Source organism: Manacus candei, unplaced genomic scaffold, assembly GCF_025592945.1.
Source record: "Manacus candei isolate 608988 ecotype Guabito, Panama unplaced genomic scaffold, ASM2559294v1 h1tg000014l, whole genome shotgun sequence".
NCBI classification, from domain to species: domain Eukaryota; kingdom Metazoa; phylum Chordata; class Aves; order Passeriformes; family Pipridae; genus Manacus; species Manacus candei.
Window position 1 is genome coordinate 33,455,483 of NW_026138062.1, and position 21,402 is coordinate 33,476,884.

Consider the following 21,402-nt stretch of genomic DNA (forward strand, 5'->3'; position numbering starts at 1 on the left):
CATTTGGAGGCAGCCTGCAAATATTTCACTGAGAGAAAAAGGATTCCAATCTATCAGATAAATTATACACTACGAATAATTTAAGCAGTCTTAATAAACAGCTGAAACCAGAAAACCCGCAAGGAACACATTTTACAATGTTCCTTGTTGGTGGACTGCAGTGTAAACTTGCTTACATCCAATATGAGAAATGTCACTCTGTTGACTTTAATTTAATCATTCTTAATTTATACCAGTCTGAAAGCAAAATAATTTGTTTAATTTCCCAAAGGAAAAATATACTGTTCAGTTCAGAAACATTATTTTTAATGGATTCTTTGTTCATATTATTTTCGAAATATTTTCTTAAATCTATTTAAAATTATGCACACTTGCCAAACTGTACACAGTAATAATTCAGAGATAATTGATCTCAGAGTAACTTTACCAAAAAGTGAAGGTAAAATATCTCTGAATTTCTAACACTCTGAAACTGCATTTTAGATTGTAGAAAACATTTTCAAATTGGTTCAGAATTGAGGAAATGTGTCTGCTAGTTCATACATATTTTTTCCTTGATGAAATTGCAGAAGGTATATCAGTTTTTGGATTCACAGAATTTAAGCCCAGAGGAATGAACCAATTATCTGGTCTGACCTCTGTATATGATGAGTTATTAAATTTCATTCATTAGCTCCTTTATTGAGCCATTGAAGTGGTGACTTACTTCCAGCTGGAATTTCAATGGTATCGGCTTTCAACTATTAGTCCTTGACAATCCTTTCTTCACTAGTCCTTTACTGTCATTATCCCTTTATGGCCAAGTTTATATATGACATCAAGTCATCTCTCAGGCTTTCTTTGAGGTGTTCAGTGCCTGTCACTGTGTTTTCTTTTTTCCATGGTTCCCTCCTGCACCTTTTTCAGTTTTTGATGTTCTTTTTAAAACAAGGACATAAATTCTTCAAAGAAAGGCAAAAACCATCTATTTTTTTCTTCCTTGTGGTTTATACACCCAGAGACTGCAGTCAGCATTTGGCTATAGCCTTACTAGAATGCTTCAACTTTACACCAAATATTTGGAAAGAGCAAAAGCAGCATCACACAGAACTTGTTTCTGCAGCCAGGTGGATTGCTTCAGGCTAACTGGCCTCATTAAAAGTAAGCAATGCCTCTTCCTCCAGCTAGGGCTTCCTAAAGGATAAATTCCGCTGGAGCCAGTATTGGGTATCCCATACAGATCTGTGTGATATGAAACACTCTGAAAATATGTCTGCAGAATTTAACTTCCTCTTGTTTTTAGCAGTACAATTGTTGACATTGGTGCAAAAAGCAGGCACTGCTTAAAGCATTCAGCAGTGTCAGCAGCCACCTGCACTGGGGTGCTTCTCCGTAGCAAATCCCCCTCATTTGACCCAGAATGGCAGCACACACACCTTGCGAAAGGAAGATACAAAGCTGATGTGATCTTCATTACTTTAGCCACTGCTCCTGGAGCAAGGTGGGAGTAGGGGTTGCCCTTGCTTGTGCTGGCAGAGTTTAGTCTGCAAAAGTCTGAGGACTGTGGTGTGGGGCAGTCTCTTGGCCCAGGCCCATGACATGCACACCAGTTCTGGGGACAGGGCAGAGGTGACAAGGCTGATGGTCAGGAAAAGATATCCTGTCCATGCTCCATCCCCACCAGCACCCATCCTGCTCTTCACCACAGTCCTCAGACTTTTGCAGACGAAACTCTGCCGGCACAGGCAAGGGCACCCCTAATCCACACAACCAATTAATTTTGATTAACCTCCACCAGCAACCAGCGTGTGCTGCACCTTCCCAGCAAAAAATCAGTCTGGTTTGAGCCCTGCTGCTACATGTCTTTTTCAGATTTATTTCTGATAACACTGCCAGCCCTCAACTCCCCACGTAGACCTCCTCTCAGTCCCTGTTCCCAAAAAAGCAGCAACTGCATTCAGGGTCTGCACTCAGGCCAGCAGTCTTTGCTCTCTCTGGGAAGGTGCAGCAGCTCCACCTGCTCCTTCCTCCTTAAAACCAACCTGTAGCACTCAGACTCTCATCATGCTGCTCGATAAGTGAGGGCACCACTCCATGTGCATCCCAAGGGCAGTCCTCAGGGACATCACAGCTTCTTGCACAGTGCTTACTTGCATGAGTGGCATCTCTGCTTGCCCTGGGCACTCTCTTCCAACCCGATTGTGCCTTCCCAGAGAAAAAAAGCCAAAAGGTGAGGCAACTGCAAAGTAACAGAATGAATGCAGGGCAGTAAGGGAATGGGGGGAGTAAAACTCTATCTTTAACCTTATTCTTGGCATGTATTTGGCTTTGAGTGCTCCACTATGCAACTTTAATAGAGTTTCCCTGCAGCAGGGTTACATGGATTTGTTCAAGCGCCTGCAGTGTCAGCAGGCTTGAGCACGCCTGCTTGGAGACTTTTCCACAAAAAGCACCCAGGGCTCTGATATCTCCACTGAGACGACAAGGCACCAATCTTCAAAGGTTCTTCTGAACTCCCTATATGGAGCCAAGTTTATTTACTTTGAGGACATCGATCCCCTCCAGCCAACAGGGTACACATGGGCTTGAGCTGCTGCAAGAAAAAGGTTGGTTTGCCATGACCTTGCATTCCCTGAAATGCTTGGAAAGTTTTCTGAGACAGCTTGAAGCAGTGCACTGGATCAGTCGGCTAATTATAAAACCTGCCTGACTTTTTGTGCATACCTGATTCACGTGGAGATTGACAGCAGGGCTCATGGGATTTGTGCTGTGTACAAACATCAGCTGATTTTCAAATTATCATTAACAAAAAATCCCCAAAATCTGCAGCACACAAAATGCCCTGCTGTGCGAGCCTGCTCAGGCCATCAGGTTTAAAGTTTCGTAATTTCCACCTTCCCAGGGAAGCATTTGAAAGTTACTTTAGATGCAAACATTTCCACTTTGCTCTCCCTCAAAAATGTTGTTAAGTGGATCTGTAAAACTTCTAAAATCAGGTTTTCATCTTTGGACATAGGCCATGTTTGGGATTTCTTATCCAGAAATGCAGACGTTTCACTAAGTTCTGGCCATCTGAATCCAGGAAGCTGTGTAACAAAAACTATTTTGCAATTTTACCTATTGTTGTTGCCTCCTATATCCTTTACAATAGACATATTTATAATACAAGGGAATGTAAAATATATTAACCTAGATAGTAGTCAGTCAGTCAAAAAAGAACCACAACAGATCCACAGCAGATTTTAGCTTCTGCCTTTTCCAGAGAATAATAGCTGGCTGACTGGCTCTGCAAGTACTGGATTACACACATGCACACAAAACACACAGACACCTGTGCAAAATTAGTAGTCTGATTCTCTAAGAAAATTTGGGCATGCCCCCAGGCTAATTTTTCCCTCTATCTACTTGTAAAGGTAGTACTAAGTGGAATATGTGGTATTGGAAATGAGTACATTCTGAATCACCAATATAAATGCATTTGAATCTTACTACGACCTCTACATATCCCCAAATCCAAGGCCAATTTCACTGAATGTGCAGCTAGCTCATTCCCCTGCAAAGATGCTTCCCAGATAAATTTGCAGGTCCTTTAATATGAGCATCATTTCATGATTTCCTGGTTGCCATCAAGTTCAGACTCACTACATCATTTCCATTACTGCCCAGTCAAACAGCAGGTAGTGTTTGCAAATTTTGGCAATGATAGTGCAACACCCTATATGAAGAAGAGTTAAATATAATATGCCATAATTCATCCAAACCCAACAAATAGTACTACATAAACTTACATGTCACCTAGGTGCAAAGTACTTTAAAAATATTCTTATTAAGGAACACAGTGTGGTGGTTCAGAAGCAGCAATCAGTGGTGGGATGTTTACTAGCTCAAGTAGGTGGGAGACTGATAAATAAGAGGGCAGCTATGAGCCTGGCTGAGGAGCCTGCAATAGCTGCTCCTCTGAGATGGAGCAGCTGCCTTGGAAAGGGAAGAGAAACATCTGAGATGGAGATGGAAGCATGCCCTTTGTGGCCTGGGCTCACAGTCCCTGGAGGCAGCAGAGTTGAAGCAGGGAGAATGGGCATTTGATCAGTTTTGACTAATGGTGATACAGAATCTGAACTGTTATGGAATGGTAGCAGCCACTCAGAAAACCAGGATGGATGTACAGGCACCTGTGCCCACATCACGTGTGCAGCCACTCTTGAGACCTGGAGTGGCAGGCACTTTCTAGAAACTGAGGCCATGTAAGACCAGCTGTGAGCATTCGAGGTGCTCGGAATAACAAAGCAGTAGAGGACATGCCTAGGCAAACCAAGACACATGGAGTACTTGATTAAATCTAGTCTTTAGATCTCTTTGCTTCTTTATAACGTACAGAGACAGCTGAACGAGCAGGCTGCCACATTTTCTTTAAATTCAGTCCTTGTCTGCAGTATTTATTTGAAAGACCCTCTTGATGAGTGGGGAACAAGGAGAATGAGGGTAACCATAACAGTGACCTCTGCTTGAGGGAAAGAAATTATTTTCATCAAATAGGTTAAAACTGTTTTTCAGCAATGTTAACATCTATTTTGTATGGATACCATATAAATAGCTGGAAGAAAAGATATGCTTATTAAGGATCAAAATTTTCCAAGCTTTCGATTAAGGGAAATAAAAAACACTAGCTAGTCACATCTAAGTCCCCTGAAGGATTCCAAGAGAGGAGAAAAGACAGGACATTTCCAATATTTTTTGGATAAAGAAATTGAGCACAAGAAAACTAAAAATCTTTCACGTGATCTTGAATACTCACAATGAAACAAAAGCAAGTACAAGTAAAGCTTGAAGGATTTCAATGTATGCACATTACATTTTCTACTTTCCTTCTAGAGTTGCCTTAAAGTGTTTATTTTCTATGCAGAGATCAGAAATACAAATAAAAGAAGAAATAAATGTGCCTCCATTCCTCCTCTCTGCCTTGCAAGGTCTCCTGAGACCTTCAGGGCAGGGGCACTGGACTCTGCACTTTGCACAGACCTCCACCTTCAGGACCCTTAGCACATTACCACCATAGCACATTAGCAGAACAGCCGCTGTCACTCCTTTGATTACTCAAGATGACACATTTTACCCTTCTAGGATGTAAATAACCAGCTGTCAAGTGGGTGCAAGGCACGCAGCTCTATACTAAGAAGAACTATAAAAATGTTAATCAATTCTAATCAATACCAGGTCCTGTGTCTGAAATGAGCCGCTGGTGGCAAAATGGCCACAGCAGAGCTGAGGTTCTCAAGCAACTCTTAAGTACAAAGTGAAAACCAATGGCACCAAAATATCCCTCACATTTAAAAGTAGGCTGGCAGGAGTGATGCTGAGGAGCTGTGGTATCAGCTGGTATCTGGACCAGCTGACAAAGAGAATAGGTTTTGGTATCCAATACTATCCACACAATAACTTCTATTAAAAAGGATCCCATGTCAAGTTTTCCAACCTGTGCTATCCCTGTACTGCTGGGACACACAGTACATGTCCCAGGACAGCATCTTCTCATGCTCATCACACTAATGAGCAAACCCACGGCAATCCATCTCAAACCCAAGGAAAACCAACATATGCGGTACCCAGGTACTCTTGAAAAACACTAATGGCTGTTTCATTTCAAGAAGGGGAGAAGAAAGGCTGGGAAGAAAGGTTCATTTTTCAGTGGAGGAAATGCAATATGGCCTAAAACTGAATGCCAGAAATGCATAGCAAATGAGATACATACTAAAATAATAAGCTATTGCTAGCAGAGCAAGTCCAAGTATTATTCAGGGAAGGAACACACAGAAACCAGACACTCACAATATATTCCACACAGTACACTGATGGACAATAAACCTGTCTTAACCAATACAACAAATTGTATGTGTCTCCCTGCATCTTTCATGGACCACCAGCTGCCATCTGTATGTTTCCATATTCATCTATCATTATCTCATTATAATTGTCACAAGCTTCATGAGGCCACCCCTCACAGTGGTCCAAGTCTGTCTTCCACTTAAAAATCAATGGTAAAACTGGAATCCCAGTGGACTGAGTCTTTGTTATTTCTAATTCTGGGGACCAAGACCTTTTATTTTCCACATAGGTTAAGCAGCAAATGACGCTGATACTAAAATGTTCAGAGAAAAACATTTTACCTGCAGTGTTTTGGGAAAATAATATATTTTTAACAGTACCAAAATACTGCTTGATTTTGCCTTTTATTTTTATTTTTGGTATAATAATTACCTTATTTTATAAAAATAAATTTATAAATTATAAATAAACCCATATTTTTTTTATTTTGAACATGCAGGGCCATCCTGCTCCAGTTTCAAAATGTTTTTGAATGTTCCATAAAATGAAAAATTCATCCAAACTTAACAGTCTTGAGTTTGGCCCATCAGCATTTTCTGAGAAAAAAAAAGATGAAAAAAACCCCCAAACCCCATGCCAAAAATATTTTGATCAACTCTTGAAAACATTTACTTTTAAAGAGTCCCAACTGGGCTGGCAGGAGATATGAAATGTTAAATGCTTTTAAAAGGAAATAAACTTAACTATTTTTTTATGCATTCATATCAAAAGATCCTCACTTGTTTGCCTTTCCTACCTCAAAACCAAAGATATATAGATAGACAAGTTGGAATTACTTACAAGTTGACACTGAAATTCCAGTTCATGTCTATGTAATACAGGAGGATGCTCTAACATCACGAATCTCTAACAAGTCAGTATTAGTTCTGAAGCGTTACTAATTCTGAATTCCTGGTATTTTGCCACTTTAAATTAGGTACTAGATGAGATTAGATGAGGGGTGGCTTTTCTTCATTGTTTGCTTATTCTTGTGCATTTATGAAAGCAATTTTCTAGTTCTCTAAAAGATCCCAAGTAAAATACTGTAGAAATTGAATACACAAAATGTTACAATAAATAACAGAGAGACACAATGTTATATTTCCTGATAAATAGCTCTCTTATTAGTTGTGCATCCCAAACAAGAATTAATGCAAATCCATTTTCTTCTCTAAGATAGAATTTCATTTACTCCAGTGACCTGAACCATAGAAATGATCATCGATATTTTACCCTGACATCCAGACATCCATTATAGGATCCCATTCAGACACTCTTCTTCCAAGCAAGGAGCTGAGTTCTCTGAATCAATCAGTCTCTGTTTACTTATGTCTTTCCCCATCTATAATAGCAGTGATTTAGTAAATCCCTCCGAAAATTAAATCTCAATATTAAATGCAGAACTTCAACGTGTGAGCTGGCAGAATTCATCAGTGACATACGGATATTCCCCAGCTACAGGAAACAGGAATTTATTCATCTCAGGTTTAGTGCTGGAAGTGTTTCCCCAGCACACAGGCTGCTTAGCTCTGCTGAAGTATTTGGTGTGCACCTTACATCTCAATAATAAAACATACTCCTACAACTAAAGAGTTTCAGTTCCTGGTTCTGGCTGGAACTACACACCTTACACAACTCAGTGAGGACAGTAATTTTCTGAATGAAATGTTTGCAGCTGAATGCAGCAAAAAACTCAAGACATGCTCATTTGAAAACAACTGTTCCACCCTGCAGCTTGAGTATAAAACACATTGAGACTGGATGTGGCACTTAATGTCATGATCTAGTAACCACGGTGGTAGTGGATCAAGGGTTGGACTTGACGATCTCGGAGGTCCTTTCAAACTCGGCTAATTCTGTGATTCTATGAACTAAGAAGAAGGGCTCTAACACAGACATCAAACTACTTTTGTTGCCCTTATCCCAGGGCAAAGGTAGGTATAGCCCAAAATAAGGACTCAGCACTTTGCTTACCTGAAGTAGGAGCTGAAGACTCAGCTGACTTCTCGTAACAAGTGCAGCTCACTAATTCTGACTGAACACAAAGGAGATGGGCAAGACTAATTTGGCGGGGAGGGGGGGAAATGAAAGGATCCTCAATGAGCAACAACAATTGCTGAATGATATGTTAGTGTTTTTCTTAAAGGACTTTGCTCCAGGAGACATGAGACTGAATAAGAATGAAAGTGTTCACTTAAAAGAAATAGATTTCTATCTGCCATGTCTGCAGAGAAAAGCTCCCCAGAGCTCTGAAACCCTCTTGTTTCAGCATGTCACCATCCTAATAAAAATTGCTAATGTCACGGCCTAGCTTAAAAATTATAATTTACTAATTTTTAATCCCACACTTTGGCTCAGGGTTGGGTTCTTTAACTGCTCTCTCTTTGGGTACACATGAATCATATTTTTGATTTCTTCACCATGAGGACTAGACTTTTGGTTTCTGTTGTCAGTGAAAGTTGTGATCTTGGTACCTATATGTGGTTGCAGAAGGGACCACATCAAACTTTGCAGGACTTGCAGAAAAACCACAAGATCTGCTCAAGTTACCACTGCCCTGGTGGAAAAAGGTGAAGGGTTGTAGCCATTCACGGACACAAGTAAACTCTTGTCTGGCTTTTCTCATTTACTTATTTTAAGAAAGAGGATTAGGTGGAAATCTGTGACGATCAGAAAATTCTGGACTATTTCTTTAGCTCAACCAACATCTATCCAAAATCTGAAAGCAAATGCTAAAATCTCACTACACCTAGAGCCAGGTTTCCCTTTTGTTAGAATTTGTGTAATTCTGTTCAAATACACACATGGCACCTTGACTTGACATTACCCAGTCACGATCCCCAACTTCATACTAAAATAATTCATCAGTAATGCTTCAGAAAGTCAAATAGCAAGCCACCCCAATTATCTTTAATAAAAACTTTGTGGTTTATTTTAGAAAAAAAGTTCAAGTTTTCCACTCTGGCAAAAGAATCTGAAATATTTCAAGACACAAACAAGCTCCCTGTAATTCTGTGGAGAAAGAAGAGACATTTTTAGAGCAGTTCACTTGGTTTAGAAACACATGGTAAGACCTGGAATAGCAGGTACAGATACCAAAATGCTGTCTAAGTGGAATTAGCACAAGCGTTCAAGAGGACTGTGATCCAAGAAGTCCAGATCAATGAAGGAGTGGGCAACAGCCCACCACGCAACACTTGGGTTTCTGCTAAACATTTTCTTGACTGCTCATAATCTTGTCCTCTTGAGCATTGAGAAACTGTTCATGTACCTATCTGTCTCCCACAGTAAAGACACAAGTCTGGCAGCTCTGTAAGTCTTTTAAGGCCTCACTTAGGTCCTAAGGGCTTGATTTGCTAATTTTGTTCAGATCCTAATATCCTAACCACGCTCAGGGCAGAGCTTTAGGATTTGCTATGGTTTTAAGGATCTCTGCTGTGAGCAATCGCATCCCTTGATTCAAACCCTGAGGTTAAACTTCTGTTTTTCAAATTAAGAATCTCTTAAACTTAATTATAGCAGCTCTAAAAACCTTAGACCTTCTATGGAAATGCATGTGGACCTTAATCTTTTCACAGGATCTGCTCTGCAGTCAGTGTACCACAAAGCACACAGAGGAAAGGAGCCATGCATGCAGCACCCCCTAAAAGAATCATTGTGGAGCTCATCCATCCCACCCAGGTCACTGCCAAAGATCTCCTTGTTCCTCCTGGCTTCCTTGTGCGGTGAAACTTGTCAAGAGCCCACCAAAAAGTCAAACCTACACCCCATACCTCAAGGCCACCAAGACCACTAGGACTCTCCACAGGCACAGGACCTAATCCTGCCCTGGCTGGAAATAAGAACAACCAGCTGCACACCATGGAAAGCAAACTCTGCAGCCAGTTTTTGCCAGTGCTGCTTCCATTTGCTGACTTCCCTACTCTGAAACAGGAATTCCCTACAGAGGAAAGCACTGGAGCAGCCTGGGCAGGTCCGAGCACTGTGGCAGCCTCTTCTTTCAATGGTAGCAAAGGGTACAGTCCACATAACATGCAACTTTTCCTTCTGCTTTATCATCAGAGAAGTTTTGCTGTGTTAATATATTTTATCCACCTTTCTTCAGCACAAACAGACACAAAAAAACCATGATTGGATAGTTCTAATTCCTCCATTTACATTTCTTTATTAATGCTCTACTCTGCGTACAGTAAACTGCTGCTGAAAATCCTCCTGGTAAACAATACAGGATCAAATTGAAGAGCAGAATTCTGCATGACTTATTACTAAACAATGAATGGTGAGGCTAAACAACTCAGGAAATTATGCAAGTAGTAAGTATACATTCAAAACTACCCCCTATAAGCAATCCCCAGAACACTCTATAAAACAGGTTTTAAATGCAATATAATAGCTGCTGTGCTATCCAACTGTCTGGATATAAGCTCATCAAAAAAAGTAAGATAAACCTTACCACTCTTTTCAATCCAACACGGTCATAGAAAATAAATCTTAGATAGCAATAATTTGAAACAATATACAAAAAAATCCCCAGAACAAAACAAAAAAACAACAAGAACAACAAAAAACCCACAAACACAAAAATTTAAATACATCATAGAAAGTCTGAGATGTTTTCTGTTGTTTACAGCCAATTGCCAAAAATTCTTAGCACTGAACTCCTCATCAGTAAAGAATACACACAAGAATCAAACCCAGCCTGCCCTTTGTTCACACCACACAAACACAGCACTCCTCTCTGGGATGTGATGCTTACCAGTTTCTAAGCAGGACTACACACCTCCTTCAACGGTGCCCTCATAAAATAGACTTTCTTTTGCAGCTGTGTAAACTACAAATGACAACCGAGTAGAGTTTACTTCAAGTAGCAATAGTAGTAAGGGGCTGTGAGTGCAGCCAGTAGCAACCAGCACCGATCCCACTCAGCTCAGCTGTTTAACAGAACCAAAATGCAGAGTGCATATGTGTCCTGTGCAGACAGAAGACGTTTCCCTGGTAATTAGCACTGGAGTCTTCTACCTGGGGAGGCACTAAACTGCACTCATCATGAAAAATTAAACATCACTGATTGAAACAGAAGCATTTGTTCTCAGTGTCACGCTCTGGCACCATAACAGGAGATGAGAGATTCAGTATCAAATAGTGATTGCAAGAGACAGTGAAGGCAAACTAGTCAGAAATCCCAGCTTAGCATGCTTAGTATTACATCGGTGACAAGCCAAGGATTTTGTTCTCAGATCTGTTTGTTAGAAGCAGTTTTGTGCATTCAGCAAAGGAATCAGAAGTGAATAGCAATTACAGCCGCAGCTGAGCTTTTTAGACCATCACACCAGTGCAGCCTATTTCCCAGCAGGATGCTCCTATTGGGAAAACCTGATATCTACTTGACATTATTTTTCTTCCCATGGCAGTTCAAGCAATAGAATGTTTCTAAGCAAAACTGTAATGATTCGATAGAGAAATGAAATGTTCCACCCATAGAGGGACAAAATGTTACCTCACCAGAGCCAGCAGCATTAGTGGATTTATTGCATGTTATCCCAGAGTGGTTATTTTTCCTCCCAGTTTTAATTTTTTTAGCACGTAGTGGTTCCTTGATACAAGAACAATTTGCATAACCAAGCAGAGACTCATTTTGAAGCACACTTACAGCAGCATCCAAATGCCATACTGTACAGCTCAACAGAGTCAGGAAGGTTTCAGTCTTGCCATTAAACCTTAATACTTCCTGAGGGCTGTGTAGTCTTAATTTTATCCCGTGTTTTTGCCACAGCACTGTGTGTAGTGTCATTTCAGTACAGATCAGATTAAAAACTGCACAGATTTATCTGATCTGTTCCTCTATCAAAGTTTTTGAATTCCCTTTTCTCTGGAAACCCAGAGGAAGAAGATAAATAAAAAGCAAAATTTCAGTTTTCTTCCTCACAGCCACTTGAAATACACTGTCTTTTTTTCTTTTTCCTTTGTTATTCTTTAATTTCCCTGTGGAGATATGGTAGGACACCACTGCTTTACCTGTGCAGATGACTTTTTAACAAATCATTTTAAGAGAACACACTGTACCATATTTGTCCATCTCATAGTGGAAAGCAGGTTAACAATGCTGTTTTGCTGTATCAGTCTGTAACTCCAAGTTCTGTAGTAAAAGTACCAAACAAACAGTTGATGAGGGTATTGCAGTACTCACTTAAAAAAAACTATACATGCATAATTGGGGATACAGCTTCTGGATTATCTTGGCTTTTATGTAGCTCTTTGTTTATGTTTGCAATCCACCCTATGGTCTGCGTCCTTTCTTATTTAGACAGGTTCTGTGATGGTCTTCAATGATATGTTTTCCTTATGCTTCTTTTTCCTCTTTAATTATTCAGTGTCAGAATTAATAAACAACTTAGAAAACGAAAATGTCACAGCTTAGTGCAGAGTACATCAATTCATAAAGTAGGATGCAGGACAATTTAAAGGTACATTTCTCAGTGGCAAGAAAGCTGATCCTCTTCCAGCTGGAATACAAAGCAATATCCAATTGACTGCAATGAGAGCCAGTTAGCTTAAAAGATTCTCATGATTTTACAAATTAAGACAAGCTATTTTTCATAAACAGTGACAGAAGTTGTAGTTTAAGCATCATTTAAGAGCTATGAAGTGCATGATATGCTCAAAGGGATTAAATTTACTTTAAAAAAGCAATTTGCAGATCTCACGAGAAATGTTATAACAGTTTGATCCAAACCTGCATGCAATCAAAGCTACGAAAACCTGCTAATCTCCCCCCTTCATTCAACCTGTCCTATAATGAAATACCCTGGGGAACCAAACAGGCCAGAGGAAATAACTTTTAGATTTTTTAACTCTTTGAAGTACTTACTTTGAGTATAAGCAGAATGAGGGATAGAAGCTTTAGAGATTGAAGTGTAGTTCAGGTTTAGCTTTATCAACTGGATTTGAGGAAATCACTGAGATCTGATTGAAGAAAGATACTCTTATCAACTGGCTTCTACCACAGTTTTTTTCCACGCGCAAGAATGCAATAATAATGCTTACAAAAGTATCCAAGGGGTTCTGAAAGAAACCTAGCACAATCCAAAAACTCTTGATATGCCCTTTGTAGAAGCAGAGAGAAACAAAAGAAGGTAAAAACTGTCACTGTGGCTCCTCACAGCCTCTCCAGTCTTGATGTAGAGCTGTCCCTGTTTCCTTCTTATAGTCCTCAAAATCTTTTTTCACTGCAATTGCTTTCAGTCACCCAGCAGAGAAGCAGGATGGGGGACACTTTCAGAAGTGTCCCAATCTCAGCTTGGGGACATGGATCTGATGCAGGGGGCAAAGCCCAGACAGTGCAAGTCCAAAACTACATTTTCTTCCCAGAGACATCCAAAGCAACACACACTAACTATGCATATTAGAAAACCACTCCTTCTGAGGGATGGATGGCAAATTATGCATTATATTAACAAGAAGAACCACAGCTCAGCAAAACAAGTGTTTCTTAACAACTCTATTCCTCTCCAGCTGAATTCTGGTGGACTATGTCCAATGTACTCCTGCTACTAGAAATATAAGTTTCCTTCTAGGAACAGGTCAGGCATTTTAGGCCCAACTGAAAAAAAATATTATTTCCTCCTCTTAACTACTTGCTGTGTTTAAACTTACCCCTTGAAACATGCATCTTTTACTTTTTTTGCCATCCCCAAATACCCCCTCATTTTCAGTTGCTCACAGGCAGACAGTCAAGTGCTGTAGGCTTCATACAAAGATACAGCAAGAAATGGACACCATCTCAAAGAGTTTATAGCAGGATGAGATAAAAAGAAGTGTGGGGAAAATCCAAAGTCATGTGGAAGAAAGAGAGCAGCAAAAAGCTTCATCACAGGTCACTGGACAGATAAATAACAAGGGAAGCACTGATGGTGTCCTGATGCTCAGTTTAGTGCTCTGTTTACTAGAAGTTCCTCATTTTAAGTACTCCACCCTTCTACTATAAACAAACCCTAAGTATCTTAGGTGGTTGAGAGTAGGCTGTATGTTCACTTTAAGAAATCTAGAATTTTGAACACAATGATGCACTAAAATGTAATTCTCCAAGGCATCTATGAAAACCTATGCTCTTTGTGGCTGGGAAAGGATTTACAGAAAGACACACATTAGGTATGTGCAAAAGCATTTTCTAAGACAACAAAACATATATGATGTGATTCTTGGGGTGTCCTGTGCAGGGCCAGGAGTTGGACTCAATTATCCCGATGGCTCCCTTCCAACTCAGTATATTCTATGAAAACATATATCGTATTTTAACTGAGAAAACACAGAATCAAAGTTAAACTGGAAATTATTTTAACCCATCCTGACTCTGATCCTAATCAGTGGCAGATAAATTAAATATAGAAGTTTAATCCATGAAGGCATATAGATATTTGATCAGGCGAAGTGTATCAACTGGTAAAAATTAATTCGGACATCAAAACCTGTATTGACTGCTGTCGCTCTGCTTGCCCAGTTTAACTAATGTGGCCTAAGGTATCTGTGTTTCAGTGAGGGTGGCTCTGTGAAGGGGCTGTTCCCCTTTCCTTTTCTGCTGTTTCCTCCCCATTTAACAGGACTCCATGGTGGTACCCTTCTGCCTGCACATACTATGCCTGCCCACCCACTTTTCTTGTGCTTAATTCCATTTCTATCTTGAGCTCCAGCAGGAGCTAGGACTGAACACTGGGATGGGTGTTAGATACCAAACAAAGCAAGTTGCTGCAGGTGGAGGCACGCATGGCAGCTCACTGTGGTGACAGGCCAGACACTGCCCTTCAATGAGACTTCAGTGCCAGCAGGGTTCCGGGAGCACTTGTGCCAGGAGAAAAGCAAGGTTTTGGTTGCTCCTTTCCTGAGGTTCTTGAATAAACAGTGCTGTTTGCTAGTGTCATGCTCTGTCTAGCACAGTCGAGGAGTTAATTATCCAGTATTGAGACAGTGATTAGAGGCTGACAACTTGAACCTCTTCTTCTTAGCAACGCTGTTTACATATTTTCAGGTCATTTCCACAGATCTGTGCATTTACAATTGTCTTATTTGAGCCTTGCAGATAGAAAATCTAGTACTTCTAGTTTACCAGCTATAAAATTCTCTCTGTTCTCGGCAGAGTTTGCAATGCCTCCCAGTCCAGTACTACCTTCAAATTCAATTGATTTTTGAATTCACAAACCAAACTGAATATGAACTCCTGTGGGAACCCAATGGACACTACATCCCAATTTAAAGTATGACCATCTGTCATTACCATTTATGCCACATTCGGTATGTCTGATATCACTTGGGCCCAAGAAAATCTGTTTGGTAGAAGGTGTTCCTACCCATGGCAGGAGGGATGGGAAACAGATGATCTTTAAGGTTCCTTCCAGCACGAACTATTTTATGTTTCTATGAACTGTATCTATATAAGGTCAAAATTAATAATGCCAGCTTTAAAAAAATCACTTTTAGATTCTGTTATTCTCCTTTTTTGAACCACATGTACGTTTCTCATAATTTCATTACCCTCAAGATAACTTATGATTTTTCTCTTAAGAGAGTTTAACAATTACTTTACTATAGTCTGGATTTATATTATCTAATGGAATATGTCAGAATAATTCTTTTAAATCATTGCAATATTGCCCTTCTCAAATGGAAAATAATTCCAAAATTCTCATGACTGCTAAACAAATTTGCAATGATTTAGTAAATGTGTAGATAATTCCCTATTTCATAGATCCTGTCCCTCAGATTTGCAGGGCACCTCCAGCTGTCTCTGACTCTCTCACCAGTGTAACTGTTCATTTAGCATTTCATTTATCCGCTATCCATGCACATTAGGTGATATCTTGTTGGATTTTTCTTCCACCATAGAAAGTATAGATGAACAAGGAAAAGTAGGAGAGAGAAATATGCTACAATGAAAGGGCTGAAATGCAACATATTTTGAAGTCTTACTGCATTCTTTTCTGGGCTACTCAGAGTAAATGTGAATGACCTATATACTGTGCATACACACGAACTTATCAATTGGGTTAGAAAGGTTACATCTACAGTGGCTCAGCTCCAAAGCAGTTCAAATAGAGTCCTCACAAAAAAAATCTCAGCCTTGCCTATCCACATTAAACCAGAACAATTTCTCTTTATAAACCACTGCTGTTCCATAGTTCATGATTCTTTTCTCTCTTGGTATTTGCTTCAGTGCTGGACCCAATGCTTGTCATTCAAGTAAGGGGAGATCTTTGCAGATATGAAATGCAAATGCTTTTTACATTTTTTTTTGGACCAGCACTTTCACTTCAATTTGTCTGCTTGGTTAATGAATGGTTTAACTCTACAATGATAGCGACCCTGAAAACAGTCTATAAAGTTTCATTCTGTCCATTAAGATTAGACTCATGTTTCTTCTACTGGCCTTCAGTGTTGCACCAAAATAAAACAGATTTGGTGTCGCTACTACATTTGCCATAAACGCATAAAACATCATGCAAAGACTGAGCATTCAACATCATAAAGCAGGATGCATAATTACACAGCAGCTGCTCACTGGCTCTGCAGATTTAACCCTGTGAGCAGAATTTGGCCTGATGATTTAGAATGGGATTCAAACAGATGCCCACACTTCTCAAATGGCTAAGACTTAGTTTAATGTTAAAGCAGAATGTGAGCTAGATCTGTATCATCATAACTCTGTAATTTATTTTGTCTAGGATGTGCAGCTATAAGAAATACTGCTCCAGTGTCAACTCCCTTTTATTTCAAACCAGCTTTTTTCGTTACCTCCACTCTTGAGGTCAAGCAGAGCTGTACAGAAACACCACCTGCATAGAGCCCCAGACCAGAAGATGCTCTGGGAATCCAGATAATGAGGGATATATGTATCCCTCAGCATATAAGGGTGTCAAAGTTTTTTGGCACTGGCAAAAAATTCCTGTGAATAGCTTTTCTGAATTTAAATGCCTGCTTCCCCCTTGAATGCCAAACATGCATCTCTAGCTCTTCTACTGGTATCTTGCAGTAAGGCATAGCATTGCAAGAGGCCAGAACCATGAAAATGAGCAAAAATTAGCATCTATCTTCAAATAAGGCTTTTTAGCCCTTTATATGATTAGCCCTAGCTCTCCTAAAGCTCTCTCACCAAAAGTAGTTTTTGAAAGTGCGACAGGGTTGTTTGAAAATCTCAGATACTACTAAGGTCAGGGACACTGTTGTAAGGGAGCTGAAAGCTTTACAAGGAAACCACAGGAGCACTGGGAGGAAAGTGCTTTAAATACATAGTCCTGTTTTCAGCTACCAGCATGAGCATCCTTGGGGAGAACAAGTAGTTTCCTTTGCAAGAGCTGTCCCAAACAGCCCATAACCTGCTCCAGCACTGACCCTCCCACAGGGAAGAGGGCACCTGCAGGATGTCTCCGTCTGGCTCACAACCATCTCCTGCACCAACAATGTAGAGGAGTCTGTTCGACGGGCAGCTGGATTAGGTGACCTCCAGCACTCCCTCCCAGGCAACACTATGCCATGGATCCTAAAACAGCTGGAAATAATCTTGTTGTGTCAAACAATGTTGTCTTATTCAATACATGGTAAAAAAAGGGAGCTGGAGCCAAGCCTCCTTCAGTGTGTATAGATTACACACATATACACATATATGTATGTTCAACACTTGCACCACCACCCTGTTACCTCACTGAGTGGGGAGAATGGGAGAAGGAAGCACTGATCTCAATAGCAGAACCTGGGATCCATCAGATCCCAGGATGAAGACACCTGGGTAAGTTGGGTAGCACACTATTGCCAGATAATGGCAACAACCTTTTTAATGTATTAAAAATTCATCCAGAAAGGTGATAAAGGAGATTTTTTGGAGGAAAGGAAAGATCAAAATAATAATAGTTTCAAAGCACTGTACTTATTTTAGACATTCTTACAGCATGTTTCCATAGGAACTAGAATGCAAAGAAGCACACTGCAGCAGTGTTCACAAATGTTGTGTGGTTTAGTGGCTTGTAAAGGATCGGTTAAGGCCACCATGACCACTCTGACAGTGCCGAGCACCTGCTGCCCTTGCTGCACAACAGGATCTTAGCTATGATGTTTTGCAAAATGTAGGAAAAGAACCATTTTTCCTGTATTTTTTTCCTCTCATCCTGCAGATATGGATGATTTCACATCCTCACACAACCACTTTACCGAGCACTGCCCATCCAGACCCACTTCATGTAGGGTGTGAGGACAGCAGTGTTTAACCCAGATATTTCACAAATCTGTGTGGGAGGGGTTGTTTGGTTGCTGGGGAGGTGGAGTGTCCTAAGGAGTAGCACATGGGCCTGGCTTTTGTATCCAGCTTTGGTACCCACCTGCTGAGTGACCTTGTGTAAGTCACGTCAGGTGAGATCTGCTCCATCTGTCAGCTGCCTGAAATGCATCTAGCCCAGCTCAGCAGGCAAGCGCTTCCCTGGCCAACAGGACAGCAGGACAGTGTCTATCCTGCCGAAGACGCACCATGGACAGGTCTCTCGTTCCCAAAGCACCAATGCACAGTAACCCCTACACCCACCTAGTCACATCCATACACTAAGCCCTTTGCCCACACGTCAATGTGCCTCGCGGCAAGTGATTATTTTCTTCATTCAAAATTATCTGATACAAAGCGAGGTCTGTGTCACAGCACACCAGAGCAGCATTTAACTGCTTGAAGTGTGTATTGCATGCCTTGGAGCAAGGCATGGGCATGGGGGTAGTTTTGGTAACCCTGCTACTGGGACAGCACTGGAGGACATTTACGATGCAGGGAACCGGACGCGGTGCAGCGTCACCCTTCACTCCTCCTGTGTCAACCCCCTTAGTAAGCTGTCCTCAAAACTAAAATGGGCTCTTTCTCAGGCAGAAATAATTAGTTGTCTCCAAAAGACAAGTGTTTGAAGTAAAGAACTCAGCCTATCAAATCTGGGAGACACGGACCTGGGACTGAACAGGGGAATTAAGCTATTTAGCTGCTTAGACACCATGTACTCAAAGAGGACAAAGCTGCTCCAGAGTGTAATGAACTGTGCACCTCTCTCTTTGAAGTGGTGTGAGCCTGAATGACCAGTTTAACTTTAGATGGTGAAAATGAGACAAAATTACTCCCACCTCTTGTGCTGTCATTCCTGAAAGCATGCAGCAGTGCACTGACAGCAATCTCATTTTTAAAGGACTTCCTCACCAACTTATGAGAAGGGCTAGGTACTAGTTGCTTGTACTTATAGATTGAGAAAAAAATAGAACTTTGTTACTTACGGATTTTAAAACCCCTTAATATACATATATATGGAAACCTGCCTGACTCACACAAGTAAAGGTGGATAATTTTCAAAAATCAGGGTAAAACACATTCTTCCTTGGACCTGCCAAGTTTAACTTCATATTCCAGTAAGAAACTAAGCCAAAAAGTTGGCCAAACACCTCTATCTAGAAATATCATCCAGATCACAGGTAACAGGGCAAAGCAATCTCAGCTCAAACACTCAATCACTTTTAATCACTTACAAATATCTTTATGCTATTGTGGAAGTACTAAAACCTTTTCTTTTTGAAGTTACATTTTGTAAATCAGGGGTTCCGTATAGCACAGAGGTATTTTACAAACAGCATAAGAAACATATCAATCTATATACTTAGATTCTCCACATACTTCAGTGTTTCTTACTCATCAAAGCAACTTCTGCTGTACATAGTGCCATAAGAATTCACATTTAATTACAGATTTGATAAAGAAATATAGATATAGGATGTCTGAAACATGTCGTATTTCAAATGTTACGATGACAGTCTCAGTCAGTGGAAGGACAGAAGAAAAGGGGAGCCCTGACAGCCTCACACTGAAATTCAGTATTTAAAACCTGATTATTTGAAAGAAGAACATTCTGATTATTTAATCTCTTTTCATACCTCTCCAATAAAGCCACTTTTGCTTTAAAACTGTATCCCATTATGTCTACACCTTTTATTTTGAGGATCAGAAGCAGTATGTTACAAATACACATATTATCTGTGCTCCAATGCCTCTACAGTCATACACTGAAGTGGCAGAAGACAAGCTGTAATGCCAATTTTCCAATCCAAGTGAATTTACTGGCCCAAATCAGTGCTGCAACAGAGATGCAAAAGCAGGATATAAGTTTTGCACACCTGCACGTATTTGCACAACTCCAGATGCAAACACTGACATTCCCAGCTGGGAACAAAGTCACAAGCCACAGTCAGGTGTACTAAACACAGAGAGCAGTCTACTTCACAGCCCAAATTAAATAAAACAACACATATAGCATACAGACAGCATATAGTATATAGATATTAGAATTTCTGATACTGTTATTTTTACACTAGGTAACTCAGACTATAATAAAGAAGAGTACAGCGTTCTGCATTGGACAGGCCAGCTGCTGTGGACTCACCCAAGCACTCAGCTTTCTGTTCTGGATCCCCTTGCAGGCAAGTCAGATCCAGGTCTTCTCTCTTGCATCCAAATTTTGTCTGTTTTTACCCAAGACCACATCTCACTCCAGGAAACCATTGCTTTCAAAGGGAGCACCAACGTCCAGGGCAGTGAGTGAACCCGGCTAGGGCCAGGCTACAGGACCTCCCTAGGGGCTAAGAACAAGCAGGGATCTGCCAGGCTGGCCACCCACTCCTGAAAGCATTTCTCCAGCTTAGCTTTCCCACTGTAAATTCTTGATGCAGAGAAACAATTAAAAAAAAGCCATCCAGTCATTTATCCTCCAGGCTGGAGAGAAAGGAGGCTGCCACAGCAGTGCCTGTTTTGAATGCTTGGCAGGTACACAGGCACAAGGAGGATGATGCTATAGATAAGCATAGACAGAAATAGCTAGAAGGATGAGCTGGCTCGGGGTAGCAGTGGTGAAAGGCAGCAATCTCCCTTCTCCCATGATTGCACCAAAACTAGCAGCTGACCTGCAGACTCACCAAAAGTGCTGGCAGCAGAGGGTCCCCCCAGGCTCTGAACTTCACACCGGAAATATCCCCCTCGCACAGATTCCCTTCCCCATCTTGGGTTCGTGCTTTGAGGGCTGCATCTTCTCAGCCTGCTTCTGACTCAGAGCACAAAACCTGCTTGCTGCCTCTCCGCGGTTTTGGTGCTGTTCCCAGAATCCTGCCAGGAAGCTGCAGCTCACAGATCCCCCTGCGCCAGCAGGAAAATCCAGTAACTATGGCTCAGAAAATACTGCCGATGCACCAACCTGAAGTATCTGGACAGCCACCTCATCTCTCCCCCAGGAGCAGCCTCACACAGTTCTCCCTACTGCTCTTACCAGCCCACAAAAAGACAAGCACAGAGGTGTCACCTGGCACTTATGCAACTCAGCTGCAAAAATACAAAACAGTTAAATGTAAGAGTTTTACCCAGCTGCCACCATTTAATAACCCTTTGTTTCCCCCCTTTCTCTCTGTATGGAAACAAAGTCTAATTTCTTCTAAAATTGGAGAACAGTCTCACCTGACTGTACCTGCACTGGGAAACAAGAAGGATTAAAAATCCTGCTTTTTAAAGCTGCTTGA

The 21,402-nt window shown here is 40.9% G+C and overlaps 1 protein-coding gene across 3 annotated transcripts in view; it reads right to left on the minus strand.

Moving 5' to 3' along the window:
- Positions 1-21,134, minus strand: part of MTUS2 (microtubule associated scaffold protein 2) — a 252,063-nt gene extending 230,929 nt beyond the window's left edge. Inside the window, exon 1 of one of the 3 annotated variants that reach the window (XM_051779009.1) lies at positions 21,084-21,134. The gene's annotated coding sequence lies outside the window, so the exon portion shown is untranslated. Of the gene's footprint in view, positions 1-20,279; positions 21,006-21,083 lie in introns of those variants that run through there. The other 2 variants (XM_051779007.1, XM_051779006.1) reach the window with 2 other exon arrangements.
- Positions 21,135-21,402: the final 268 nt, after the last annotated feature.